This window comes from Bos grunniens, chromosome 21 (assembly GCF_055505025.1).
Source record: "Bos grunniens cultivar Pamir isolate PY7600 chromosome 21, Bosgru_T2T1.0, whole genome shotgun sequence".
Lineage (NCBI taxonomy): Eukaryota > Metazoa > Chordata > Mammalia > Artiodactyla > Bovidae > Bos > Bos grunniens.
The window spans coordinates 27,839,946-27,866,653 of NC_141185.1; the positions used below are offsets into that span (position 1 = coordinate 27,839,946).

Genomic DNA, 26,708 nt, shown 5'->3' on the forward strand with positions numbered 1-26,708 from the left:
ACTCTCAGACCATGCATTTTCTCCAATAGAATTGAATCAGAGCACGGCAGAGTATTGTGTTTCAGCTGTTGCTTACTTAGCTTGAAAAGTACAGCAGCTTGAAGAGTACTGAAACATCACATGCATTAGCTGTGGCTCTGCAGAGGGTACATTTCCAGTTCCCAACTTCCTGGTCTAGAACTCTGGGACGGGTTTGCAAGTACAAATTTTCAGTTTATGGTTATGCACCATAAATTGTGGCCAGCATTTGATCTTTGCCACTTATTACACTCTCTTGCTCTAGAATTTGAAATTCCTCTTCTTAGGGAAATCCTGCAGTAGATACTCAACTTATGAACAAATTATTTGTTCCCTGAATGAAAATGAATCTTTGCTTATTTTCTAATAAAGAATGAAGTTTTGGATTTTAAATAGTTGGGTACACTTTGTTTCTGGTGTTGTTTCCCTCTAGGTTTGTTCTCTGACATGTATTTTGGGTGGGGGACTAGGATGCAGTGAGGCATAGCAGTTTACTCAAGGTATATTCTGGCTTTTAACCTCCCAAGAGGACCAGCATGACAGGAGAGCCATGATCCCAATAAAACTGGGAGGGGAAAAGAACATATTGAGAATAGGTGCAGGATGTTGGACAGCTTGTTTACTTTGGAGCTGGAGTGATAGCTGGGGTTCCCCAGGGACAGTGGAAGAGGGAGAAAAGCTGTCAGATGTGAGTAAGATGGGGAGATGACTAGGCCAGCTTGAAAAGTCCACCGAGTAAGGCTTAGTGATTACACATGCTGTATTTTCAGTGGTGACCAGGGGTGGGTCAGTTCAGTTCAGTTGTTCAGTCATGTCCAATTCTTTGCGACTCCATGGTCTGTAGCAGGCCAGGCCTCCCTGTCCATCACCAATTCCCGGAGCTTACTCAAACTCATGTCCATTGAGTTGGTGATGCTATTCAACCATCTCATCCTCTGTCATCCCCTTCTCCTCCTGCCCTCAATTTTTCCCAGCATCAGGGTCTTTTCCAATGAGTCAGTTCTTTGCATTAGGTGGCCAAAGTATTAGAGTTCCAGCTTCAGTATCAGTCCTTCCAATGAATATTCAGGACTGATCTCCTTTAGGATGGACTGGTTGGATCTCCTTGCAGTCCAAGGTAATCTCAAGAGTCTTCTCCAACACCACAGTTTAAAAGCATCAGTTCTTCAGCACTCAGCTATCTTTATAGTCCAACTCTCACATCCATACATGACGACTGGAAAACCAAAGTTTTGATTAGATGGACCTTTTTTTAACAAAGTAATGTCTTTGCTTTTTAATATGCTGTCCCGGTTGGTCATAACATTTCTTCCAAGGAGCAAGCATCTTTTAATTTCATGGCTGCAGTCACCATCTGCAGTGATTTTGGAGACCAAGAAAATAGTCTCTCACTGTTTCCATTGTTTCCCCATCTATTTGCCATGAAGTGATGGGGCCAGATGCCATGATCTTAGTTTTCTGAATGTTGAGTTTTAAGCCAACTTTTTCACTCTCCTCTTTTACTTTCATCAAGAGGCTCTTTAGTTCTTCTTTGCTTTCTGCCATAATGGTGTCATCTGCATATCTGAGGTTATTGATATTTCTCCTGGCAATCTTGGTTCCAGCTTGTGCTTCAGTCACCCCAGGATTTCACATGATGTACTCTGCATGGAAGCTAAATAAGCAGCATGACAATATACAGCCTTAACATACTCCTTTCCCAATATGGCATCAGTCTGTTGTTCTATGTCCAGTTCTAACTGTTGCTTCTTGACCTGCATACAGATTTCTCAGGTTTCTTCTCATTTCTTTCAGAATTTTCCACAGTTTGTTATGATCTACACAGACAAAGGCTTTGGCATAGTCAATAAAGCAGATGTTTTTTTTGGAACTCTCTTGCTTTTTCGATGATCCAATGGATGTTGGCAATGTGATCTCTGCTTCCTCTGCCTTTTCTAAATCCAGCTTGAACATCTTGAAGTTCACGGTTCACATACTATTGAAGCTTGGCTTGGAGAATTCTGAGCATTACTTTGCTAGTGTGTAAGATGAACGCAATTGTGCAGTAGTTTGAACATTCTTTGGCATTGACGTACTTTGGGATTAGAATGAAAATTGACATTTTCCAGTCCTGTGACCAATGCTGAGTTTTCCAAATTTGTTGGCATACTGAGTGTAGCACTTTCACAGCATCATCTTTCAGGATTTGAAAGCACTCAACTGGAATTCCATCACCTCCACTAGCTTTGTTCACAGTGGCCCACTTGACTTTGCATTCCAGGATGTCTGGCTCTAATCCAATGATCACACCATCACGATTATCTGGATCATGAAGATCTTTTTTGTATAGTTCTTCTGTGTGTTCTTTCCACCTCTTCTTAATATCTTCTGCTTCTGTTAAGTCCATACCATTTCTGTCCTTTATTGTGCCCATTTTTGCATGAAATGTTCCCTTGGTATCTCCAATTTTCTTGAAGAGATATCTAGTCTTTTCCATTGTATTGTTTTCCTCTATTTCTTTGCATTGATCACTGAGGAAGGCTTTCTTATCTCTCCTTGCTATTTTTGGAACTCTGCATTCAAATGGGTATATCTTTCCTTTTCTCCTTTGCCTTTCATTTCTCTTCTTTTCTCAGCTATTTGTAAGGCCTCCTCAGACAACCATTTTGCCTTTCTTTTCTTGAGGATGGTCTTGATCACTGCCTCCTGTACAATGTCATGAAGCTCCATCCATAGCTCTTCAGGCACTGTCTATCAGATCTAATCCCTTGAATCTATTTGTCACTTCTATTACATAATTGCCAGGGATTTAATTTAAGTCATACCTGAATGGTCTAGTGGTTTTCCCTACTTTCTTCAATTTAAGTCTGAATTTGGCAATAAGGAGTTCATGATCTGAGCCACAGTCAGCTCCTGGTCTTGTGTTTGGTGACTGTATAGAGTTTCTCTATCTTTGACTGCAAAGGATATAATCAATCTGATTTTGGTATTGACCATCTGGCGATGTCCATGTCTTCTCTTGTGTTGTTGGAAGAGGGTGTTTGCTGTGACCAGTGCGTTCTCTTGGCAAAACTCTGTTAGCCTTTGACCTGCTTCATTTTGTACTGCAAGGCCAAATTTGCCTGTTACTCCAGGTATCTCCTGACTTCCTACTTTTGCATTCCAGTGCCCCAGAGTGAAAAGGACACCTTTTGGGGTGTTAGTTCTAGAAGGTCTTTTAGGTCTTCATAGAACCGTTTAACTTCAGCTTCTTCAGCATTACTAGTCAGGGTATAGACTTGGATTACTGTGATCTTGAATAGTTTGCCGTGGAAATGAACAGAGATCGTTCTGTTGCTTTTGAGATTGCATCCAAGTACTGCATTTCAGACTCTTTTGTTGACTATGAGGGCTACTCCATTTCATCTAAGGGATTCTTGCCCACAGTAGTAAATATAATGGTCATCTGAGTTAAATTCACCCATTCCTGTCCATTTTAGTTCACTGATTTCTAAAATGTCAGTGTTCACTCTTGCCATCTCCTTTTTGACCACTTCCAATTTACCTTGTTTCATGGACCTAACTTTCCAGACTAATGGACCTAACACTTTTTAACATTGGCCTATAACTATTAACTAAACTTTAGACTTGACTGAAAAGTGGCCAAGTGGCAGATGGCTTCAATCCCAGGCAGCCAGCACTAGAAGTGCATACAGTCAAGTGTACTGGTATTACAAAGAAAGTGCGGGATAGAGAATTATTTATACCTGGGTTCAGTTTCTGAGGGAGAAGGCAATGGCACCCCACTCCAGTACTCTTGCCTGGAAAATCCCATGGACGGAGGAGCCTGGTAGGCTGCAGTCCATGGGGTCGCTAGGAGTCCGACAGGACTGAGCGACTTCACTTTCACTTTCACGCATTGGAGAAAGAAATGGCAACCCACTGCAGTGTTCTTGCCTGGAGAATCCCAGGGACGGGGGAGCCTGGTGGGCTGCTGTCTATGGGGTCGCACAGAGTCAGACATGACTGAAGTGACTTAGCAGCAGCAGTCAGTTTCTGAATTACCCTCATGAGCAAAGAGACTCTGAGCAAATGATAAGACTATAAGTTTCAATGTAAAATGGTAACCTAATGTTACAAAATCTGTAATTTACTTTAAAGTACTTCAGTATAATATGTGGATATATATGACAATTAATTTAAGCTTCATTATAGATATAGTCAGCAAAAGTTATATCTGATAAATATGGTCCAGAAAGGGGGGGTGGATTAATGTGCCAAGAAGCATTATATCAAAAAGGGGGTAACCTCTCTCCTACCTCCATAAATAATCATTGCTTTGTCATTTAGAAAGATGAAAATTAGAAATGGATTTTCCCTGGAAAGATTAAATGTATTGAAGACATGTGAGCTAGTTAAAATACTGTAGAAACACTTTCAGAAAGAAAGAATAAGGACCCTCAAATGTGCCCCTTAGTGATGTTATCTGAGGCTCAGATACGTGCGGCCTCACATAAGGCCCTAATGTGTCCTTGTCTTCAACCACTGGTGTAGAAGAACTTGATTGTGTGATGCTTCCTAAAGGGTACAGAATTCTACCTGGAATAAAGCTTTTACTTAATATTGTACAGTTGGAGCACCTAAGAAGAAACAGAGCTGGAACATCATTAAACCTATCAAGCAGACTATATGAAATACTTTGTGCCTACTTTGCTAACGAATGTTTGTCTAATAAGTACCTGTATGTGTGGTGATTCTGTTCAAGGCTTTTGTTCATTACAACTTGTTAACAAGGCTGTGGAAGAGTAGTTAATTATTATCAATTCAAACTTCTCAGGTAGCTACTACGATTTCCAAAAATAACCTAAGAATTAGGTGTGACTCTCAGACTGGGTTAAGGAAATTCTCAATTTTCATCCTTTATATCCTACAGAGTTTTTGAGGATAACTCTGTTGTTGTAAAAAGCTACTATAAACTCTGAAAATCCAGTACAAACATGTCTCAGAGCTGTTTTTGATTTGTACAACCCAATCTTCCCCAGGGTTTGCCAGCTTAGGGGATACACATGTAGTCACACTATTGGCAATGTTTTGCATTTACCAGTTTCTTTCTTTTACCAGGCTCACCAGAGTCTAGTTCCCTGAAAAGAGGGCCCAGGGTAGAATTTCATGATGTTTCAACGCTAAATATGGATGCACACTCATTACAGCATGGGCACCTTCACCAGGAAGAGCTGTTATTTCCAGGCACCAGCAGGCCCCTCTCACTGATGCTCTCTGGGCAGGGGTCTGCAGGCTGGGGCTCACCCCATGGGAGATGTAAGGCAAACCTTTGGTAATGTGAGGAAATATTTGTTTCTGCTTAATTTTTGTTTCATTCTTTTTTATTTTTACTTTTGTGTGCATTTTATAAAATATATATTAATATAAGTGAGGGCGTATACATTTTTTTTAACAGATAAGACTGTCAATCAAAAGAATTTGGAAACCTCTGGTTACAGCACCTGTAGAGAAAGGGGAACATACCTTTCTCTCTCCTATTTAATACACTGTCTAAAGCTTGTAATAATAGGCTTCCCTGGTGGCTCAGATGGTGAGGAATCTGCCTGCAATGCCAGAAAACTGGGTTTGATTCCTGGGTTGGAAAGATGCCCTGGAGAAAAAAATGGCAACCCACTCCAGTATGCTTGCCTGGGAAATCCCATGGACAGAAAAGCCTGGCAGGCTACAGTCCATGGAGTCACAGAGAGTCAGACATGACTGAGCTATGAACACTTTTATTTTCAAGGCTGCTAAAGCAGTGGTCTTGTGCTCAAATCAGGTACAGATTCTTTAACTGAATAGCTTTTATGCACAGTACACTTGCCTCTCCCTAAGTTTTATAGGTCTCAGCCATGAGTTCAGGGAATGACCAAGAGAGGATAACTTGTGTCTCAACTGAGCTCAGAATCACTTCACCTTTTGGAAATTAGAGTTTATCATGGCTGACTTCACTTCCCTTGGAATGAGTTCTCTTCAGAAATCTCTTCTGTCCCTGGTGCCAATACACTCTGTCCCTTGAAGGGAACAGACCACCCACTCATCACCAACACAGGGCAGACATTCAGTGGACATATCCAGACATGTCTGTAGCTCACTGATGGACGCAACTCAAGCTGAGAGGCTCCAGCCTACACCACATCTGACAGTGTAAAGAATATTACCCCTCACTGCTAAATCACATAATCATCTCCAAGGCAAAGGACTACCTGTACTGGGAAAATCTCTCTAGGTAATCTTGTCCCCTGAGAATAGATGCATAACCTCTGTGTCTCCAACTTATTCAATATCTGTGGGTGGAGGGGGGGGAAAGTGAAATCAATTATTTACCATATTTTAATACCTGAAGGTGCAAGAGACTGTTGAACTGAATCTGAATTAGAGAAATAAATGCACATTAAAGTGTGGAATTTCCCTTGACAAGACTATAAGAGTTTAATAGTAAATGTTATTCACTGGGCTTAAAACAATTTTCTATGGAAACCTTTTCCCCAAATTAGAAAGGAAGCATAAGGAAAATAAAATTTGATATACAGACCACAGAATGTTCAAACTACCATACAATCACATTCATCTCACACATTAGCAAAGTAATGCTCAATATTCTCCAAGCCAGGCTTCAGTAGTGCCTGAACCATGAACATCCAGATGTTCAAGCTGGAAGGAACCAGAGATCACATTGTCAACATCCATTGGGTCATCGAAAAAGCAAGAGAGTTCCAGAAAAATCTCTACTTTTGCTTTATTGACTGAAGGTGATGGCACCCCACTCCAGTACTCTTGCCTGGAAAATCCCATGGATGGAGGAGCCTGGTAGGCTGCGATCCATGGGGTCACAAAGAGTTGGACACGACTGAGCAACTTCACTTTCACTTTTCACTTTCATGCATTGGAGAAGGAAATGGCAACCCACTCCAGTGTTCTTGTCTGGAGAATCCCAGGGACGGCAGAGTCTGGTGGGCTGCCGTCTATGGGGTCGCATAGAGTCGGACACGACTGAAGCAACTTAAAAGCAGCAGCAGCAAAGCCTTTGACTGTTTGGATCACAACAAACTGTTGAAAATTCTTCAAGAGATGGGAATACCAGACCACCTGACCTGCCTTCTGAGAAATCTGTATGCAGGTCAAGAAGCAACAGTTAGAACTGGACATGAAACAACAGAATGGTTCCAAATCGGGAAAGGAGTACATCAAGACTGTATGTTGTCACCCTGCTTATTTAACTTCCATGCAGAGTACATCATGTGAAATGCCAGGATAGATGAAGCACAAACTGGAATCAACATTGCTGGGAGAAATATTAATAACCTCAGATACGCAAATGGCACCACCCTTATGACAGAAAGCAAAGAACTAAAAAGCCTCTTGATGAAAGTGAAAGAGGAGAGTGAAAAAGTTGGCTTAAAACTCAACATTCAGAAAACGAAGATCATGGCATCTGGTTCCATCACTTCATGGTGAATAGATGGGGAAACAATGGAAAGTAAGAGACTTTATTTTGGGGGACTCCAAAATCACTGCAGATGGTAACTGCAGCCATGAAATTAAAAGATGCTTGCTTCTTGGAAGAAAAGCTATGACCAATCTAGACAGCATATTAAAAAGCAGAGACATTACTTTGCCAACAAAGGTCCGTCTAGTCAAAGCTGTGGTTTTTCCAGTAGTCAGGTACGGATGTAAGAGTTGGACTATAAAGAAAGCTGATTGCTGAAGAACTGATGCTTTTGAACTGTGGTGTTGGAGAAGACTCTTGAGAGTCCCTTGGACTTCAAGGAGATCCAACCAGTCCATCCTAAAGGAAATCAGTCCTGAATATTCATTAGGAGGACTGATGCTAAAGCTGAAACTCTAATACTTTGGCCACCTGATGTGAAGAACTGACTCATTGGTAAAGACCCTGATGCTGGAAAAGACTGAAGGCAGGAGGAGAAGGGGACGACAGGGAATGAGATGGTAGGATGGCATCACCAACTCAATGGACGTGAGTTTGAGCAAGCTCTGGCAGTTGGTGATGGACAGGGAAGCCTGGTGTGCTGCAGTCCTTGGAATCACAAAGAGTCAGACATGACTGAGTGACTGAACTGATACAGACTATCCCCAGCTTATGATGATTCAACTACTATTTTTCAACTTTATATGGTACAAAAGCATTCACATTCAGTAGAAACTATACTTTGAATTTTAATTTTGATCTTTTCTTGGGCTAGTGATATACAGTATCATACTTTCTCTTACACTGGGCAGTGGGAGTTTCATCATCCACACTGGCAAGAGGATAAATAACTGATAAAATTACAATCATTCTGTACTCAGACAACCATTCCATTTTTCACTTCAGTATAATATTCAAGTAAGTTACATGAGCTATTCAACACTTGATTATTAAGTTGGTAATGCATTATAAGATTTTTCCCAACTGTAGGCTAATGTAAGTGTTCTGAGCAAATTAAGGTAGACTAGGCCAAACTATGATGTTCATTAGATTATACATATTAATTACATTTTTTTAATTACATTTTTGATTCACAATATTTTCAACTGATGTTGGATAACCCCATATGAAGTCAAGGGAGATCTGTATAAACATTGGTCAGCACTGAAGAATTGATGATTTTGAATTGTGATTATGGAGAAGACTCTTGAGAGTCCCTTGGACAGCAAAGAGATCAAACCAGTCAATCCTAAAGGACATCAACCCTGAAAATTCATTGGAAGGACTGATGCTGAAGCTGAAGCTCCAATACTTTGGCCACGTGATGCAGAGAGTCAACTCACTGGAAAAGATCCTGATGCTAGGAAAGATTGAAGACAAGAGGAGAAGGGGATAACAGAGGATGAGATGGTTGGATGGCATGACCAACTCGATGGACATGAGTTTAAGCAAACTCTGGGAGATGGTGAAGGACAGGGAAGCCTGGCATGCTACAGTCCATGGGGTCAGCGTCACACACGATTTAATGACTCAACAACAACAACAAAATGTGGTTATTCCTGCTCAATTTAGGGAAGAAGCTGAAGTTGGACAAGATGCTGACGCAAGACTCCTTTGACCCCTGAGATCTCACAGGTCTGGGATTAGGATAGAAATCCTACTAAAACAAGGTCAGGCCACCAGGCTGGCCACCAGTCAATCTTTTACACTATGAATACCCCCAGCCTCCACTGACCACGGAGAAGGCAATGGCACCCCACTCCAGTACTCTTGCCTGGAAAATCCCATGGATGGAGGAGCCTGGTAGGCTGCGGTCCATGGGGTTACTAAGAGTCGGACACAACTGAGTGACTTCCCTTTCACTTTTCACTTTCATGCATTGGAGAAGGAAATGACAACCCACTCCAGTGTTCTTCCCTGGAGAATCCCAGTGACAGGGGAGCCTGGTGGGCTGCTGTCTACGGGGTCTCACAGAGTAGGACATGACTGAAGCGACTTAGCAGCAGCCACTGACTACTCTTGAGAATTTATCCTAGGTACTGTAGTGAAAGTCACTTAGTCATGTCCGACTCTTGCATCCCCATGGACTGTAGCCCACCAGGTTCCTCTGTCCATGAGAGTCTCCAGGCAAGAATACTGGAGTGGGTTGCCATTTCCTTCTCCAGGGGATCTTTCCGACCCAGGAATGGAACACATGTCTCCTGCACTGCAGTCAGATTCTTTACCAACTAAGCTAGGAGGGAAGCCCTAGGTACTGTATTATATATATATATTGTGTCCAAACTACAGAATACTTGACAGGTGAGGTACTAAGAAGAAAAGCAGAGCCCAGAAGGGCAACTTTCCTTAGGCACAGAGCTAATAATTGCATGTGACTGTAATCTGAACTCAAAAGATCTAACTGACACCAAGCACAGCTCACCAACAGACCACCACCTTCCTCATGGGAGCCAGTCATCTAAATCCTTTAAGGGGAAAAAAATGGTTGCTGATTTGCTCCTCTTGTGAACATTACTGTGAACAATGCCAGTGTCGTGGGCCACAGAGTTAAAACTGGCTCCTGTCCATTGGAATTAATTCAAAAGACATATGAGAATAATGCCTGCAAAAAGGAAATACATTCTGGTGCTGAAGTCAACAGTGTGTAATCCTCTTGAGTTAGGGTGTAGTAAATTTATATATCAACTTTTGAAACTCTCTGATCAGATAAAATATTTTTTTATTTCAAAGTAAAAAAACAATAATAACAATAACACACTCTTTCCATCTAGGATAACACATCTCTTGTTTGTTGGAGTCCCTGTCAGTGCTCACACTGTGCATTTTCTCCCCGTCTTCACCACAGCACACCAACCACACTGAACACCTGATGCTGTCCTAGACACAGGCTTTAACAGAGCTGGAAAAAGGTCAGAGCACAGCTAGAAAGATTAAGGGGATGGAAGGGCTTTGAAAAGAAAGTCTAATAATATCAGGTCTATAGTGTAGGTAAGAGGACACCAGGAGGTAGGGAAGCATGACCTAAATCTACTAAACAATAAAAAATTATTTGGAGTGATGTGACCCTAAGCTCATTTTCACCATCCCAGAGAGTTAGAGAGTTTGGAACTCTACAAGTCTTGGTGACTCAGCAGGACCTGGGTGAGGGAAGAGGCAAAACAGAAGACTAAGGATGATGCTCAGTCTCTGCCCTGAGGGATGGAACAGAAGACAAGGCTTTATTCCAGACAAACAATTCAAAAAGAAGAGCAAGTTTGGAATGGGGAAGAGGCTGAGATAATTTTAGATGTGCAGGGTAAAGGTATTCAAGGAAGATTCTGGAGAATACAGACAGAAGGTAGGAAAAATATTAAGTCTGTATCTCAGGATAAATAATCAGAGGGTAAAAATCTGAATTCATGAGTCATCAGCACAGGGTTACAGGAGAAGCCATCAACAAGCACAGGATCATTCTGAGAAATGGAGGAGAGTTAAAGATTTTGTCCATTCTGGTCTCGGAAAGAGACAGTCTCACAGGAGTTATTTTAGGCTACATAAAACATTAAATTCATTTACCTAGTGGGTATTAAAACATATGGAATACTTGTTGTGAAACTTTTAAGATCTATGACTTTTTTTTGGTGCAATTTTACAAATAAAATTTTTAATCTATTTGTTATAAATAAATACAATTTAAAAGTCAACCATTTTCATGAGAGGTTTGTTACTGTTGCTTTCAAAAAACAAAGTATAAAAGGGAAAATAGTTGAAGTAAATTTCCAGACGCCAGATGAATAATAGAATTATTGCTCCAGAAATAGGTATATGAAGATGACATGAAAGACAATTCTCCTATTCTCCCCCAAAATGTCCCTTGGAGATCTTATTAAAAATCTACACAGCCCTGGAAGATAGGACTCTTCCCAGGAATCTGCTCCTTGCAACTATTTCTCATTTAATCTATTTAGGGCCCTTTGTTCTTCTAGCTAAACATTTAGATATTTATGAATGAGGGAGTATAAGAATGGTTATTTGAAACAACATTATGACTGTTACAGAGTTTGAATATAAAATCAGGCACCATTCTAAGAGTCATAAGGATTGTGCTCAGCAAGCCCTTGAGGCAGGCAACAGTATTTCCACTTTACAAATGAAAACAAAGCTCAGCAAAGTTGAGCAACTTGCCGAAGGCACATTTTCCCCTTCCAGAAAAGAGGAATTCGATCCCAGATGAGTCTTTCATTAAAGCCTCTGTGTGCTCTTTGCACTACTTTTTTAACTCATTTAAGGACTGACTTTCATCACTGTGTTATAAAAATAGTAAAGACATTATTATGATAATTACTAAATTATTAGGTTGAACTACATGAAACTGATGATATTTGGCCATTTTTTATCTACAAAACTGGGAATTCCACACAGTATGACCTTCTAAAAGCACTTACAGGTATTTTGGGGAGTGTCTAGAGCAGCAATGTGAGTTTCTAAAGAAATTCCACACCCAACAGGAAGGGTAGAGGAGAACCCAGCTATTCACTCAGCTCATTAATAGAAAATGCATGTTATGACTAAAAAGAGAAAGAATTCATAGAAAATACTTGATTGTAAGATAGGGGAAGTGTTTAAAAGTTTGTTGGGGCGGGGGGGTGGTAAGAGGAGAGAGAATTGGAGGAAGGTACAAACGTCCAGTTATAACACAAATTAAGTGCTAGGAATGTCATAGTAACATGACATCTATAACTAACACTGCTATATGGTATTTAGAAAAGTTAAGAGAGTAAATCGTAAGAGTTCTCATCACAAGGAGAAATTTTTTCCCTTTATTCTTTTCTTCTTTCTTTTTATTGTGTCTATATGAGAAGGTGGATGTTAGCTGAATCTAGTGTGGTAATTATTTCACAGTATATACAAATCAAACCATCAGCTTCCATGCCTGAAGCTGATACAGAGATGTATATCAATTATTTCTCAATAAAAACTGGAAAAAAATTTAAGTTTGTTGTGAAAGACAGTTCAGTTCAGTTCAGTCACTCAATCGTTTTCCGACTCTTTGCGACCCCATGAACTGCACCATGCCAGGCTTCCCTGTCCATCACCAACTCCCAGAGTCCACCCAAACCCACGTCCACTGAGTCGGTGATGCCATCCAACCATTTCATCCTCTGTCGTCCCCTTCTCCTCATGCCCTCAATCTTTCCCAGCATCAGGTCTTTTCCAATGAGTCAGTTCTTCGCATCAGGTGGCTAAAGGATTGGAGTTTCAGCTTCAACATCAGTCCTTCCAAAGAACACCTAGGACTGATCTCCTTTAGGATGGACTGGTTGGATCTCCTTGCAGTCCAAGGGACTCTCAAGAGTCTTCTCCAACACCACAGTTCAAAAGCATCAATTCTTAGGCACTCAGTTTTCTTTATAGCCCAATTTTCACATCCATACAATGACCACTGGAAAAACCATAGTCTTGACTAGACGGACCTTTGTTGACAAAGTAATGTCTCTGCTTTTCAATATGCTATCTAGGTTGGTCATAACTTTCCTTCCAAGGAGTAAGCGTCTTTTAATTTCATGGCTGCAGTCACCATCTGCAGTGATTTTGGAGCCCAGAAAAATAAAGTCAGCCACTGTTTCCCCTGTTTCCCCATCTATTTCCCATGAAGTGATGGGACCAGATGCCATGATCTTCGTTTTCTGAATGTTGAGCTTTAAGCGAACTTTTACTCTCCTCTTTCACTTTCATCAAGAGGCTCTTTTGCTCTTCTTCACTTTCTGCCATAAGGGTGGTGTCATCTGCATATCTGAGGTTATTGATATTTCTCCCAGCAATCTTGATTCCAGCTTGTGCTTCTTCCAGCCCAGCGTTTCTCATGATGTACTCTGCATATAAGTTAAATAAGCAGGGTGACAGTATACAGCCTAGATGTACTCCTTTTCCTATTTGGAACCAGTCTGTTGTTCCATGTCCAGTTCTTTTTTTTTTTTTTCCATGTCCAGTTCTAACTGTTGCTTCCTGACCTGCATATAGGTTTCTCAAGAGGCAGGTCAGATGGTCTGGTATTCCCACCTCTTTCAGAATTTTCCACAGTTTATTGTGATCCACATAGTCAAAGGCTTTGCATTATCAATAAAGCAGAAATAGATGTTTTTCTGGAAGTCTCTTGCTTTTTCGATGATCCATCAGATGTTGGCAATTTGACCTCTGGTTCCTCTGTCTTTTCTAAAACCAGCTTGAACATCTGGAAGTTCATGGTTCACATATTGCTGAAGCCTGGCTTGGAAAATTTTAAGCATTACTTTACTAGCGTGTGAGATGAGTGCAATTGTGCGGTAGTTTGAGAGTAGTGAAAGACAGTAATTTGTTAATTTAAGTGAAACCTTATGTATTCACTATAGGTTAACCACCAAGAGTATTGTGAAACACAAGCTAATGAGTCAAACACGTGTGAAATTTAAATGGTGTATAAACTATGTTTTCATCTGTATCAGGGCATTAAGCAAATTTAAAATGGTTTATGGAACATCATTTTGGAAAAAATCACAAGGCTGAACAATTGAAAGAGAAGGAGAACCCTGTAAGTGAGCCTTAAAATATTAGAGCTTAAAGGAAACACAAATCATTTACTTTAACCCTTTTGTTTTACTGGGGAGGAAACTACAGTTCAGGGAGATTGTATTAGCAGGAGTTAAAATTCAGGTTCCTACTTCCAGTCCAGGGCTCTTTGAAATAGATCTGAATAACATGCTATTTGAACATAATGATGTCCTCGTACACTGTAACAGGCTATGGCATATATTGCAGATGGAAAGAAATATTCCTAGGGCATAATTTTTATCCTGGAGCATGAGGAGGTTGCTAAAAGTAAATACATGAAATATGTTTCATAACCATAAAATAAAAACACTATGAACTATAAACTTAACATTATTACATTTTCTTATTCAGCCCATCAATATTATGGTATAACAAGAACACTGCCTTCTCCCAAGATGTTTTTCTAATTGCTTTTGGATATTGTTTTGACCTTTAAAAGAGGAAGGATTCTAAAAATAAAATGCTGTCAAAATGGTTTGAATTTCAAGAAAAAAATCTTACACCTATTGGTTGAGAAACAAATACTCAGTTCAAAAGTATGACATTTAGAATATGTCTTTGGTAAAAAAATCAGCTATAGACATCCACTGTTAAAAGATAGTTTGCCTCTACTTTAAAATATACAGCAGAAATTGTCTATCTTAATTATTTCCTTCATCATGAGGTGGTATGATCTTCTGACCAAGCAAATATATTGTTATGTGCCTGTGCTTTGCTTTATTTCTCATTAGAGCATTTTTATAGCAACGGGAAAGGGCTGATTCCATGGCTTATCATTCTCCCTATCTGGTGCTTTCCTTGAAGATTCTTTTGAAACTCACTAATGTATCACTCAATCCACTGAGGAGTCATGACTTAAAGGAGGATAAAGAACCGTTCCTGAAGGAGACTCAAATTCGCTAAAGAGAAAGAAGACAACCACCAGTAGGAGAATCGACATATCTTTCAAATGACCTGGGAAACTCTAGCTCTCTTTTAGAAACCCCATAGAGAGGGGAAGCCCATCAAAGATGTCTGGGCAATATCCCTGCTTTCAGTGGAAGGATTTAGAAACTGAATGGTGTATAATGACCTAACCACCAGCCACAAGGGCTTCTTGACATGGTATGTGGAAAAGCAAGAGTCACTCAAGGTGTTCAGAACCTTGAAAAGCATCACTGCAATAGAGAATTCATTTTCTACGTACTGAATACAATCAAATTGCCTCTCTCAAAGGGTATGTGGATTCATTCATTCATGCAACAAGAATGTACTGAACCCCACCACATGCCAGCCACTATTCTAGGAGCTAAGGAAACATCAGTGAACTAAATAGACAAAAATCTCTGCCCTTGTGCAACTAGCTTTGTACCAAGGGGAGACAAACAATATAGTAAAATGTGTAGTTTTCAAATGGTGATAAGTGCCATGGAGAAAAATAAAGCAGGAACAAGAAATTACATGAGATAATATATACGTGCCTAGCACAGTATAAAAATTTTAAATATATTAAAGGGTTTTTCTTTCCATTAATAAAAGCTCTGAAAATTATTTCATTGGTTTCATAATTGAAGTTGAGAATTAAATTTTTTCTTGGAGGAGCAATAATCTTATCCCACTACTTCTGAGTAGTAAAATAATAATAACTTTTATTTATCATATGCCTGCTCTGTGCTAGTAACTTTACATAAAAATACTTATAATTCTGTAAAATGGATGTATGTGTGTGTGTTCAGTCGTGTCCAACTCTGCGACCCTATGGACTATAGTCAGCCTCTGTCCATGGGATTTTCCCGCCAAGAAGACTGGACTGGGTACCCCCTCATTTTATATATGGGGAAAATGACACTCCAAGAAACTCAAAATCACAGATCTTGTCATCTTATGCTAGAACTAAGATTCAAAGGTAAATATGCCTGGCTCCAAAACCTACCATGCCAGGCTCTATTCTTGTTTACTGTTTAGGTTTAGGAGTGTCAGGAGATGGAGTGAGTCAAGAAGGGAAACATGGCTATTGCTCCCATATGACCACCCACCCCTGCCTACCTCCCAACCACTAATCTTCTGAGAATATCAGTCTACATACATGTGAACAAGTTGTTGTTAGATTTTAGGATTTCAAAATCTGGAATGGGAAACTCTCATTTGGTATAAGCGAGGCAAAAATTCACTTTAAGTTTGGTAATGTAGCTTTTCCACCACCATTTGAAGGTGTAGAGTATCCTTGAAAAGAAGCTTTTTTTTTTTTTTTTTTTTTGATTCCTCAAACTGGCTGACAGAACTCATTTGCAACTTTATGTTGGGTATCTGGGCATATACAGTATTTACAAAAGGATGATGTTAAGATTTAGCACCTAAGAACCAGAAAACACCTAAAAACATCACGCTAGAGACCATGATTTTTGTTATTTTCTTAAAGAATACTTTTTAAAATTAAAACAAAATATATTCACCTTCACAACAAATAAACTTAATAATACTAATCAGAGCAAAGACTAAAAGGAAAAACACTCTAAGTAAAAAATAACATGGTGAAATATGTCTCTTCTTAAGCTGGTTATGCTACCTTTTCCATGCCTCTGCCTCTTAGCACGTTCATTTTCAGTTTAGTAAAAATTCAAATGTTTAAAAATCATGTTATAAATTATTTAATACTATATCAGTGAAAATCATAATATCTTAATTCACAAATCTGATTCTTATAGTTCTCTGAGCAGACTAAAATTGAAGAACATAGGGAAAACCACTGGACCTAAATCAAATCCCTTATGATTATACAGTGGAAGTGAGAAATAGATTCAAGGGATTAGATCTGATAGACAGAGGGAACATTTCATGTAAAGATGGGCACAATAAAGGACAGAAATGATATGGACCTAACAGAGGCAGAAGATATTAAGAAGAGGTGGTAAGAATACACAGAAGAACTATAGAAAAAGATCTTCATGACCCAGATAATCATGATGGTGTGATCACTCATCTAGAGCCACACATCCTGGAATCTGAAGTCAAACGGGCCTTAGGAAGCATCACTACAAACAAAGCTAGTGGAGGTGATGAAATTCCAGTTGAGCTATTTCAAACCCTAAAAATGATGCTGTGAAAGTGCTGCACTCAATATGCCAGCAAATTTGGAAAACTCAGCAGTGGCTACAGGACTGGAAAAGGTCAGTTTCCATTCCAATCCTAAAGAAAGGCAATGTCAAAGAATGTTCACACTACCACACAATTGCACTCATCTCACATGCTAGCAAAGTAGTGCTCAAAATTCTCCAAGCCAGGCTTCAACAGTACCTGAACAATGAACTTCTAGATGTTCTAGCTGGATTTAGAAAAGGCAGAGGAACCAGAGGTCAAATTGCCAACATCCACTGGATCATCAAAAAAGCAACAGAAATCCAGTAAAACACCTACTTCTGCTTTATTGACTATGCCAAAGCCTTTGACTGTGTGGATCACAACAAACTGTGGAAAATTCTGAAAGAGATGGGAATACTAGACCACCTGACCTGCCTTCTGAGAAATCTGTATGCAGGTCAGGAAGCAACAGTTAGATCTGGACATTGAACAACAGAATGGTTCCAAATAGGGAAAGGAGTACATCAAAGCTGTATGTTGTCACCCTGCTTATTTAACTTACATGCAGAGTACATCATGAGAAATGCTGGGCTGGATGAAGTACAAGCTGCAATCAAGACTGCTGGGAGAAATATCAATAACCTCAGATATGCATATGATACTACCCTTATGGCAGAAAGTGAAGAAGAACTAAAGAGCCTCTTAATGAAAGTGAAAGAGGAGAGTGAAAAAGTTGACTTAAAACTCAACATTCAGAAAACTAAGATCATGGCATCTGGTCCCCCATCACTTCATGGCAAATAGATGGGCAAACAATGGAAAGTAAGAGACTTTATTTTGGGGGTCTCCAAAATCACTGCAATGGGGACTGAAGCCATGAAATTAAAAGATGCTTGTTCCTTGGAAGAAAAGCTATGACCAATCTAGACAGCATATTAAAAAGCAGAGACATTACTTTGCCAAAAAAAGGTCCATCTAGTCAAAGCTATGGTTTTTCCAGTAGTCAGGTATGGATGTGAGAGTTGAACTATAAAGAAAGCTGAATGCCACAGAATTGATGATTTTGAACTGTGGTGTTGGAGAAGACTCTTGACAGTCCCTTGGATTGCAAGGAGATCCAACCAGTCAATCTTAGAGGAAATCAGTCCTGAATATTCATTAGGAGGACTGATGCTGAAGCTGAAACTCCAATACTTTGGTCACCTGATGTGAAGAGCTGACTCACTGGAAAAGACCCTGATGCTGGGAAAGATTGAAGGCGGGAGGAGAAGGGGATGACAGAGGATGAGATGGTTGGATGGCATCACTGACTCAATGGAACCTTGCCATGATGGCTACTCTCTCACCATCCCCTCTCCACATTTTTATTAGTTAGCTATAGGTCACAAAGAGTCTGACACAACTTAGTGACTGACTAACAAAAAAAATTGAAAATGCACAATTTTTAAACTATGTTCATACACCTGTTTTCACTTTGCACATAACCTTCTACTACCTAAGGCCCTGCTCTTTTGGTAATTTCTAGTTAATGCCCCACATAGACTGCCTGCAAGAGCGATTAATATGCATTCCAGACACATTCTCTTTTAAATCACACAAAAGCAAAAAGCAAGTTAAATAGAGTGGAATGTCACAATTAACTACTTAAAGCTAAATGTAAGCAGACTGCTTCACAAGGAGAGCTGAAATGTCATTTGGTTTTAGATGGGCTATTTTTATGCTAATATAATGGGAATAAACAGAAGCAGGGAAGTTGGGTGCCTAGGGGGCTGCTGGTGGGGAGAATGATGGTGGGTTGATAGCTATCCCACAGGAACAGTGATAGGAGACTGCTGGGGTATAAACAAAGGATGAGCACTAAGAACTGAAAAAGCTGAGAGCATGTGGCAAACAGACTTTGAGTGGGCCAGAAAAAGTAATGAGTTGTTTAGGAAGACACATTTATATGGCTGAGTCCCTTTGCTATTTACCTGAAACTATTATAACATTGTTAATCGGCTATATGCCAAAGTAAAACAAATAAAGTCTGAGTATGATTTTTTTAAAGAAGAAAACACATTTAAATCAAGGAATTGAATGAAAAGAATGGAAGATGAGATGGCAGCCCCAGCTACACCTGAAGCCCCATCTCACAGTATCTCTAGAGCAAAGGAGGAACGAATCAGAGTGTCTACAAGCAGAGCCCAGACAGCGTGGTGTTAAACTACGACAAGCTCTCCAACTAATATACATGTGCTGGCCTTCGGCTGTCCTAATTTGGAAAGTGTTTCTTCAACACATGATCTTACACATGGTAGACATTTGACATACTTGTTGATTGTTGACTGCTGATGAAATTATCTAAAGCAGCTGGCTCTACAGCTTGTACAGCGGTGGATGTGGTGGGCATTAGGATAGTTACATAGGGTATGGAGTAAGGCTGTGAGTCCTTGGAACTTGATCCTTAGAGAAGACTCCATCTCTACGACATGACAAAAGCCCCTTATGGATTTGTCAGATCCTTGTTTACTGTCATACAGCCACAAAAAAAAAAAAAAATTAACTTTTTCCAGTGCATCAAGTACCATCATTCATGTCAGTTCTCTAATGCTTCTCTGTTCATCTGCAAATTAGTACAGCATCTTCTCACTGTGACATGACAGGAGAGAATGTGTCACCTACTCTAAGGTCCAAGAGTTTGTCACCATCTCACTGTGGAAAATTCTTCAAGAGATGGGAATACCAGACCACCTGACCTGCCTCTTGAGAAAGCTGTATGCAGGTCAGGAAGCAACAGTTAGAACTGGACATGGAACAACAGACTGGTTCCAAATAGGAAAAGGAGTATGTCAAGGCTGTATACTGTCACCCTGCTTATCTAACTTAGATGCAGAGTACATCATGAGAAACGCTGGGCTGGAAGAAGCACAAGCTGGAATCAAGATTGCCGGGAGAAATATCAATAACCTCAGATATGCAGATGACACCACCCTTATGGCAGAAAGTGAAGAGGAACTCAAAAGCCTCTTGATGAAGGTGAAAGAGGAGAGTGAAAAAGTTGGCTTAAAAATCAACATTCAGAAAACTAAGATCATGGCATCTGGTCCCATCACTTCATGGCAAATAGATGGGGAAAGAGTGGAAACAGTGTCAGACTTTATTTTCAGGGGCTCCAAAATCACTGCAGATGGTGACTGCAGCCATGAAATTAAAAGACGCTTACTCCTTGGAAAGAAAGTTATGACCAACCTAGACAGCATATTCAAAAGCAGAGACATTACTTTGCCAACAAAGGTTCGTCTAGTCAAGGCTATGGTTTTTCCAGTAGTCATGTATGGATGTGAGAGTTGGACTGTGAAGAAAGCTGAGTGCCAAAGAATTGATGCTTTTGAACTGTGGTGTTGGAGAAGACTCTTGAGAGTCCCTTGGACTGCAAGGAGATCCAACCAGTCCATTCTGAAGGAGATCAGCCCTGGGATTTCTTTGGAAGGAATGATGCTGAAGCTGAAACTCCAGTACTTTGGCCACCTCATGCAAAGAGTTGACTCATTGAAAAAGACAGTGATGCTGGGAGGCATTGGGGCAGGAGGAGAAGGGGACAACAGAGGATGAGATGGCTGGATGGCATCACCAACTCTATGGATGTGAGTTTGAGTGAACTCTGGGAGTTGGTGATGGACAGGGAGGCCTGGCATGCTGTGATTCATGGGGTCACAAAGAGTTGGACACGACTGAGCGACTGAAATGAACTGAACTGAACTGAATGGCAGATCTGGACTTATGAACATTAGCATGGCTGGAACTACCTTGCTGAAAAAGAGTTCATTATAAATATTGACTGTAATTCCCTTTTTTAATTAGAAAAAATGAACTCTTCCTACAGTAATATAATCTCAAATTATAGGCACCCAGCCTCCTAGAGAGAATAGAAAAATAAAATAGTGCTAAACAAATACCCAACCAGCATAAAAATGTTGTGTAATTTAAATGAGAGTTAAACAAAGCAGGTGCTAAAAAGTAATCAAGTAGTAACAAAGGGTGGGAGAATTAATTCAAACAATGAGCCAATAGGATGGTTAATCAGCTTGCTTTGCAAAGAACATTTGATTTCTCCCCTGAAAACTGCAGTGGTGACAAATAAGCCTGATCTATGAAATATCTTCAGGTATAATGTAATATGTCCCTTATTGCCTATAAAAGAAATGCCACTGAATTACAGGTGTATGGTGCTGAATTATCATGGATGCTTCTAAATTACCATGCATGGTGTCTTCGCTCTGGGTTGTCTGACAATGGTTCTTCTGTTTTTCAAACTCTACAACTGCTATTTGAATTATTCCAGAAGAGAAGTTTCAAACTAAAAGGGCTCAGGCAGCAGCAGTGGGGGTAAATGGACAGGAGCAGAGGGAGACCATGATGAATTGGAGAATACTGCTCCATCTAAGGTGGTCAACTCTTGCCAAGTGAGTCACATCATCTCATTCTTAGACAAAACCCAGAACTGTGTGTCAGTTTTTTATATCAAAGGGGCCATACAGATGGCTAGGTAATTTGCAAGGTCCAGTGTAAAATACAAATGCTGAACCCCTTGCCCCCAAAATTGTTGAGAATTTCAAGCTGGCAAGAGTAGAGCATTAAAGCAAGTGTGGACCTCTCTCAGCACAGGGCCCTGTGTTGCAGCACAGGTTGCCTGCCTATGAAGCCTGTCCTGCAGCTATATAAAACAAACTCAGGAATCACCTAGTGTGAGACCCATTCTAAAGCTTCTACATTCTCTCTTTATTTCCCCTTGGGACTCAAAGTAACAGGGCTGGAAGAGTTTGGAGTATGCCCTATAGTGAAAGAACTGAGACAAACATGGCTGGTGGCTGACAAGGAGAATAAAGTATCCCTTGTTCTCACCAAGTCTTAAAACCAACTGGGGGATTCAGCTGTTGATAGGTGTGTGCTTGTGGATAAGAAATCTTAGGCCTTCATAATCCAAAATACATAAAAGTTTGTTGCCATAGCCAAAGTCCTATAAAAAGTGATACTCCCTGGAAAAGCTTTCACACTCATGGCCCATCTATAGAGCTGGGTATGTCGGACCACCATCAAAGAGGAACACTTAATCCACCAAGTGACAGTCACAAGTTAGATATCCTTCACACATGCATGAACATGAAAAACTTCATGAAAATTTATAAAAATACAATCAAAGTTTTGCATACATTAGTTAATACGATTGTTTAGACAAATGCTTCCCATTTAAAGTGATGTTTGTAAGGCATACTAAGGTGAATGAACAGGTTGCTTGTGGCTAGAGGTGACTGGCACATACCTCCACCAGCATGCTGGCCATTTAGAGGGCTCACTAGAAAGTTTTTAAAGATGAGAACTATCTTTCATTAAAATAAAAAAAATCCTTAAACTGATCTGTCATATACATTTCATATTTCCATACATCAGGTTTACATCAATTGAGATAGACATGTAAAACAATTACAATTATACTTTTCATAACAGCTTAATACCAGCAAAATGCTTATTGCCATATTGGCTATGGTCACACCCAGTAAGATTCTAATCCAAACTCAAGAAGAAAAAAATCAAAGCTATTCTTCAATGCAGCAATTTTACCTCCATGTGTAGGCCATATCTGTATGTGTGCACAGATAATTGGTGTATCTCTGAAACATAAGTAAACAGAAATAGTATTACGGTATCAAAAGAATAAATTATTCCACTATAAATTTGCCTATTTTATTTGGTCTCTCCATCCCCATTCCTGATAGAATGTAGTGGGGAAGAAATCTGCATCTATCTCGTCCCACTGCTATGTTCTCCAACATTGCCTGGCACATAGTAGATACTCAATAAAAAGTTGTTAAATTGAATTGAATACATAGGATCAAAACAAGTTATCAGTCCCTGATTCTAGGATTTTTTAAATAGAGACATGTGGCAGAATTTTTTCCCTAAATTCTACTGGCTTTTCTATTCCCCAAATAGAACCTAATTCCTGTAGTCACTGTACCCAGCAATTCTATTGCTTTCTGTCAGCCTCTAATTCCCATCGCTCACAGAGACATGAGCTTGGGCCTCCTTGAGACAGGATGGGAGAAACATTAACTTCTTCTCAGAACCTAGAAACAGCTAATGAGCTCTGAGGAATAATATTTCTAAGTATTCACCAGACCAGAATCAATATCAATGTGCTGTCAGTGTGTGCATTAGCCCCACAGTCAAACAAAGAACAGCCCTTACAGCCCAATAATGACACTGGGTGTGGATAACTGGGATGGGCAAGATGATGCAGAGATGACTGTATTAGCTCTCCTCAAACACAAGGCTCCCAGGATGTTGCACACGACTGTCATTCTTGTACTCTGTCAGAAATAAGAAGCATTTAGACTCAGCCACTGATAATATTCAGCAAAATAACTCTCTTTTAACTTCTTAATCCAGGAGATGGATTCAAAGTACACCTTCCTGGCTATAAGAGAAGTTTACTCTTCTATTCCTTGTCTGGTGTTGGCAGGGAATTCAAATGCCTTAAAGTTAGCAGAGCACTACATAATGCAGCTGATAAGACAGGTACAACAAACTTGAATCATTACTGACTCATGTAAGACCTCCTTTCAGTACAGCTCCATCACGCCCACACTCATTCATGTAGCATTTCCCATACACAGATCCTGCTAGAAAGGTATGTTGAGCAAGGGTACTGGCAAAAGGTCTGAATATCTGTTGTGCATTGCTTTAATCTATAGGATCTGACCAAGATTCATGCTCATCCCTGTAGTAAAACTGATCTTAGTGTTTTAAATGAGATTTCATTCTCTGAGTGAAATCTGATTTTCCAATCAGAATGAGAAGGGTGGGGTGAGTATGATAGAGTAAAGGTGGCTGCTCTCATGGTATACACAGTTAAGATGTCATAAAACTAAGATGACTGGGTAAGCAGGTGGGTATCACAGTCAAAGCACACTGATTTGGAATCCTGGTCCAGTCACTTATTAACTCTATGACCTTAGCCAAATTTGGTAACCTGGCGAAGACTTGGTTTCTGCAAAATGTAAATAGTAATATCTAATCCTATAAAATGAGATTGTTACTCTCTATTTCATAATGTCATTATACGGGCCAAATAAGTTATGTTCAATGTTTAGTTCAGTGCCACACAATAAAAACTGAATAAATAAGAGCTTGGTTGTTATTATGATTTTTATTTTTATCACCCCACCATGGCCTAATTATCCAAAGAGTTAACTTATTTGTAACTTTGTAATTCAATGAAGAAAGCTATAACCAAAAGCATAGAGAAGGTTAGTTTCTCATAAGGCTTCCATGGTCTAAACTTGGCCATACAATAAATATGATCATAATGATCTTTCTCTTATCACTGTGAAAGAAAATTCTCTACATTCTAGAAAGTTTCAGTGAAACACCACAAAATGCAGCCATAGAGCAATCTCTCCCTTCCCTGGTACACACACACACCCCATCTACCCCTTGGGGATATATTAAAACTAAGACAACTGAAATAGCCTTAGCCAATAATTAAGACACACAGCTAATCAGAGAGCAGCACGGGCTCTGCAAAGAAACCGAGCACTCAGGATAACAGTTCCCATTATTAGGGCTTTGTTCTCCTGGAGCAAAAAGAGCATAAAAGCATCAAGTTGGGGATCTGCAACTGTATTTTAAATATGTGCAGAGGTGAGGAGAGATCACAGGCACCTCTGAACTAGAAGGATATTCCACCAGATAACTGCGTCAGCCCACACCCACCAGCGCACTCCCCACCCTCGAAGCATGACTCCACTGTTTCTAACACTATCCTTAAGGAATCTGGCTTCTGCGACTTCCAGTAATTGTACAAATCACCCATGATGAAGCATCTAAGAGCACTGTTAGACAAAAGAAACAAACATTAAGCAAATAGGAAACTCATTAAAATGCTGCCTTTGGTTACTTTTATTCCTAGCAATTTATGTTATCAAACAAGTCTTTCTTCATTGCTTTTCCCTGAAAGTAACACTTCAAATGAATTTCAATGGCCACTGAGTGATTTTCTCCAGACCCACATAATCCAGCCATGATATGCACTTTCCCTCCCCGCCCCCCACCAACCAGCACTCCTCCTTGTCACCCTAGAGCCTCTGACTTAGCTGTGTTCACACCCAGAAGTCCCAGGAGAGCTTTCTGCTCACATTATACAACACAAAAAAGCAGGCAATGAACAACCAACCCATGCTCCTAAATGCTTGCGATAAAGCCAGACTGAGCTGACCTCTCCCATCCCACAGAGCTGCATATCAGGCACATAAACTTAAAAGAACCACGAGCAGCCTGTGTGTGATATATATAAGCAAACTAATTAAAACCCAAGGTCTTTCATTCTAGATAGTGCCTAATAATGGGACCAATATGCTTGACTCTGTGCAAAAAAAAAAAAAAAAAAATCACTCCAAGCTGGCAAGAGGTATTCCTTTTCCTGCTCCCTGTGAAACATCTCTTTCAGGCTCAATAAACAGCCTAAAAGAAGAGGAACTCAAGGGTTGCCATTCATTCCTGTAAGACTTTTCAAATAAGAACTATCAGCTTGGCAGCACTGAGCCAAAAGACCACTCCCTGATTCCAAGTGGACATATTGATCAATTGCACTGACATGTGCCTCCTCCTTTCTCTCCCTTAGTAACAATCAGCTGCACCAGGGAAATCCATTTCCCAAAACAAAAGGCAACTCACTGCTCCTTATCTGACAATGCCAAGTCGTGTATTTTTTAAAAAATAATAATAATGGTGATGATGAGGCCTAAAGACAGAGATAGGAGTTTAAATAAGCACCATACGTGTTTATCGTAGAGTTTCAGAAATGAGTTGAGGTTATGACCAAGCCCAGAGATCTGTTTTCACCACAGTCGCTGAGGGTTCAGCTATTTATTCATCTTGCCAGATTCTGGTTAAAGTTAAACAACACCACTGCCACTTCCAGAGGCTTTCCACAGGGTTACCCTTCACTGCAACTGCCGCAGAGGAGACTTGGTACAAGTCAGCCTGCAAATAACTCCAGCTATTTTGGAGACTAGCGAGAGATGAAAAAATATCATGGCAGTTTTTCAACTAACTATGAAGGCCATAGACTGAAGGACTAGAGCATAAATCAAAAGGCTTAAGTAATTTCATTCTGTTTAGGTCTCTATATTTTTAATAAATTCTGTCTTCAACATGCAAGAGGTCTCCTTTCACATCAGGGTTATGTCAGATGCTTATTCAGCATTCATTTCTTGCCATGAAGAAACTGAAACCCAAACGAGGTAAATACTGAATTTCATACTGTAAACCACTTAATATTTCATAAATCACAAGAGCAAATAGGGGACCGATGAGCTTTCCCCACAAAAAAGAAACATATCTTTACAATCTTTAAATACTGTGTACTGCTCAATTTAGAGCCTATTTGGGGCTTTGCGATAGAAAAATATCTTATGTTTATGAAAAATTCCATGAGAACACTAAAAATAACAGGCAGAGATGAAACAAGAATAATTCCACATATTTTTATTTCTCTATGACTCTTACAGGGCTTTGTCTTAACCCAGCAGCCTGAAAACAGATTTAGGTAAAACAGCTCTTCTTTCCCTAGTCCATTTTAAGCAGACAACATCCCCCA

General features: G+C 39.9%; 1 protein-coding gene across 1 annotated transcript in view; it reads right to left on the reverse strand.

The window, feature by feature from the left end:
• Positions 1-26,708, reverse strand: part of AKAP6 (A-kinase anchoring protein 6) — a 599,671-nt gene that overhangs the window by 473,325 nt on the left and 99,638 nt on the right. The window lies entirely within an intron of this gene.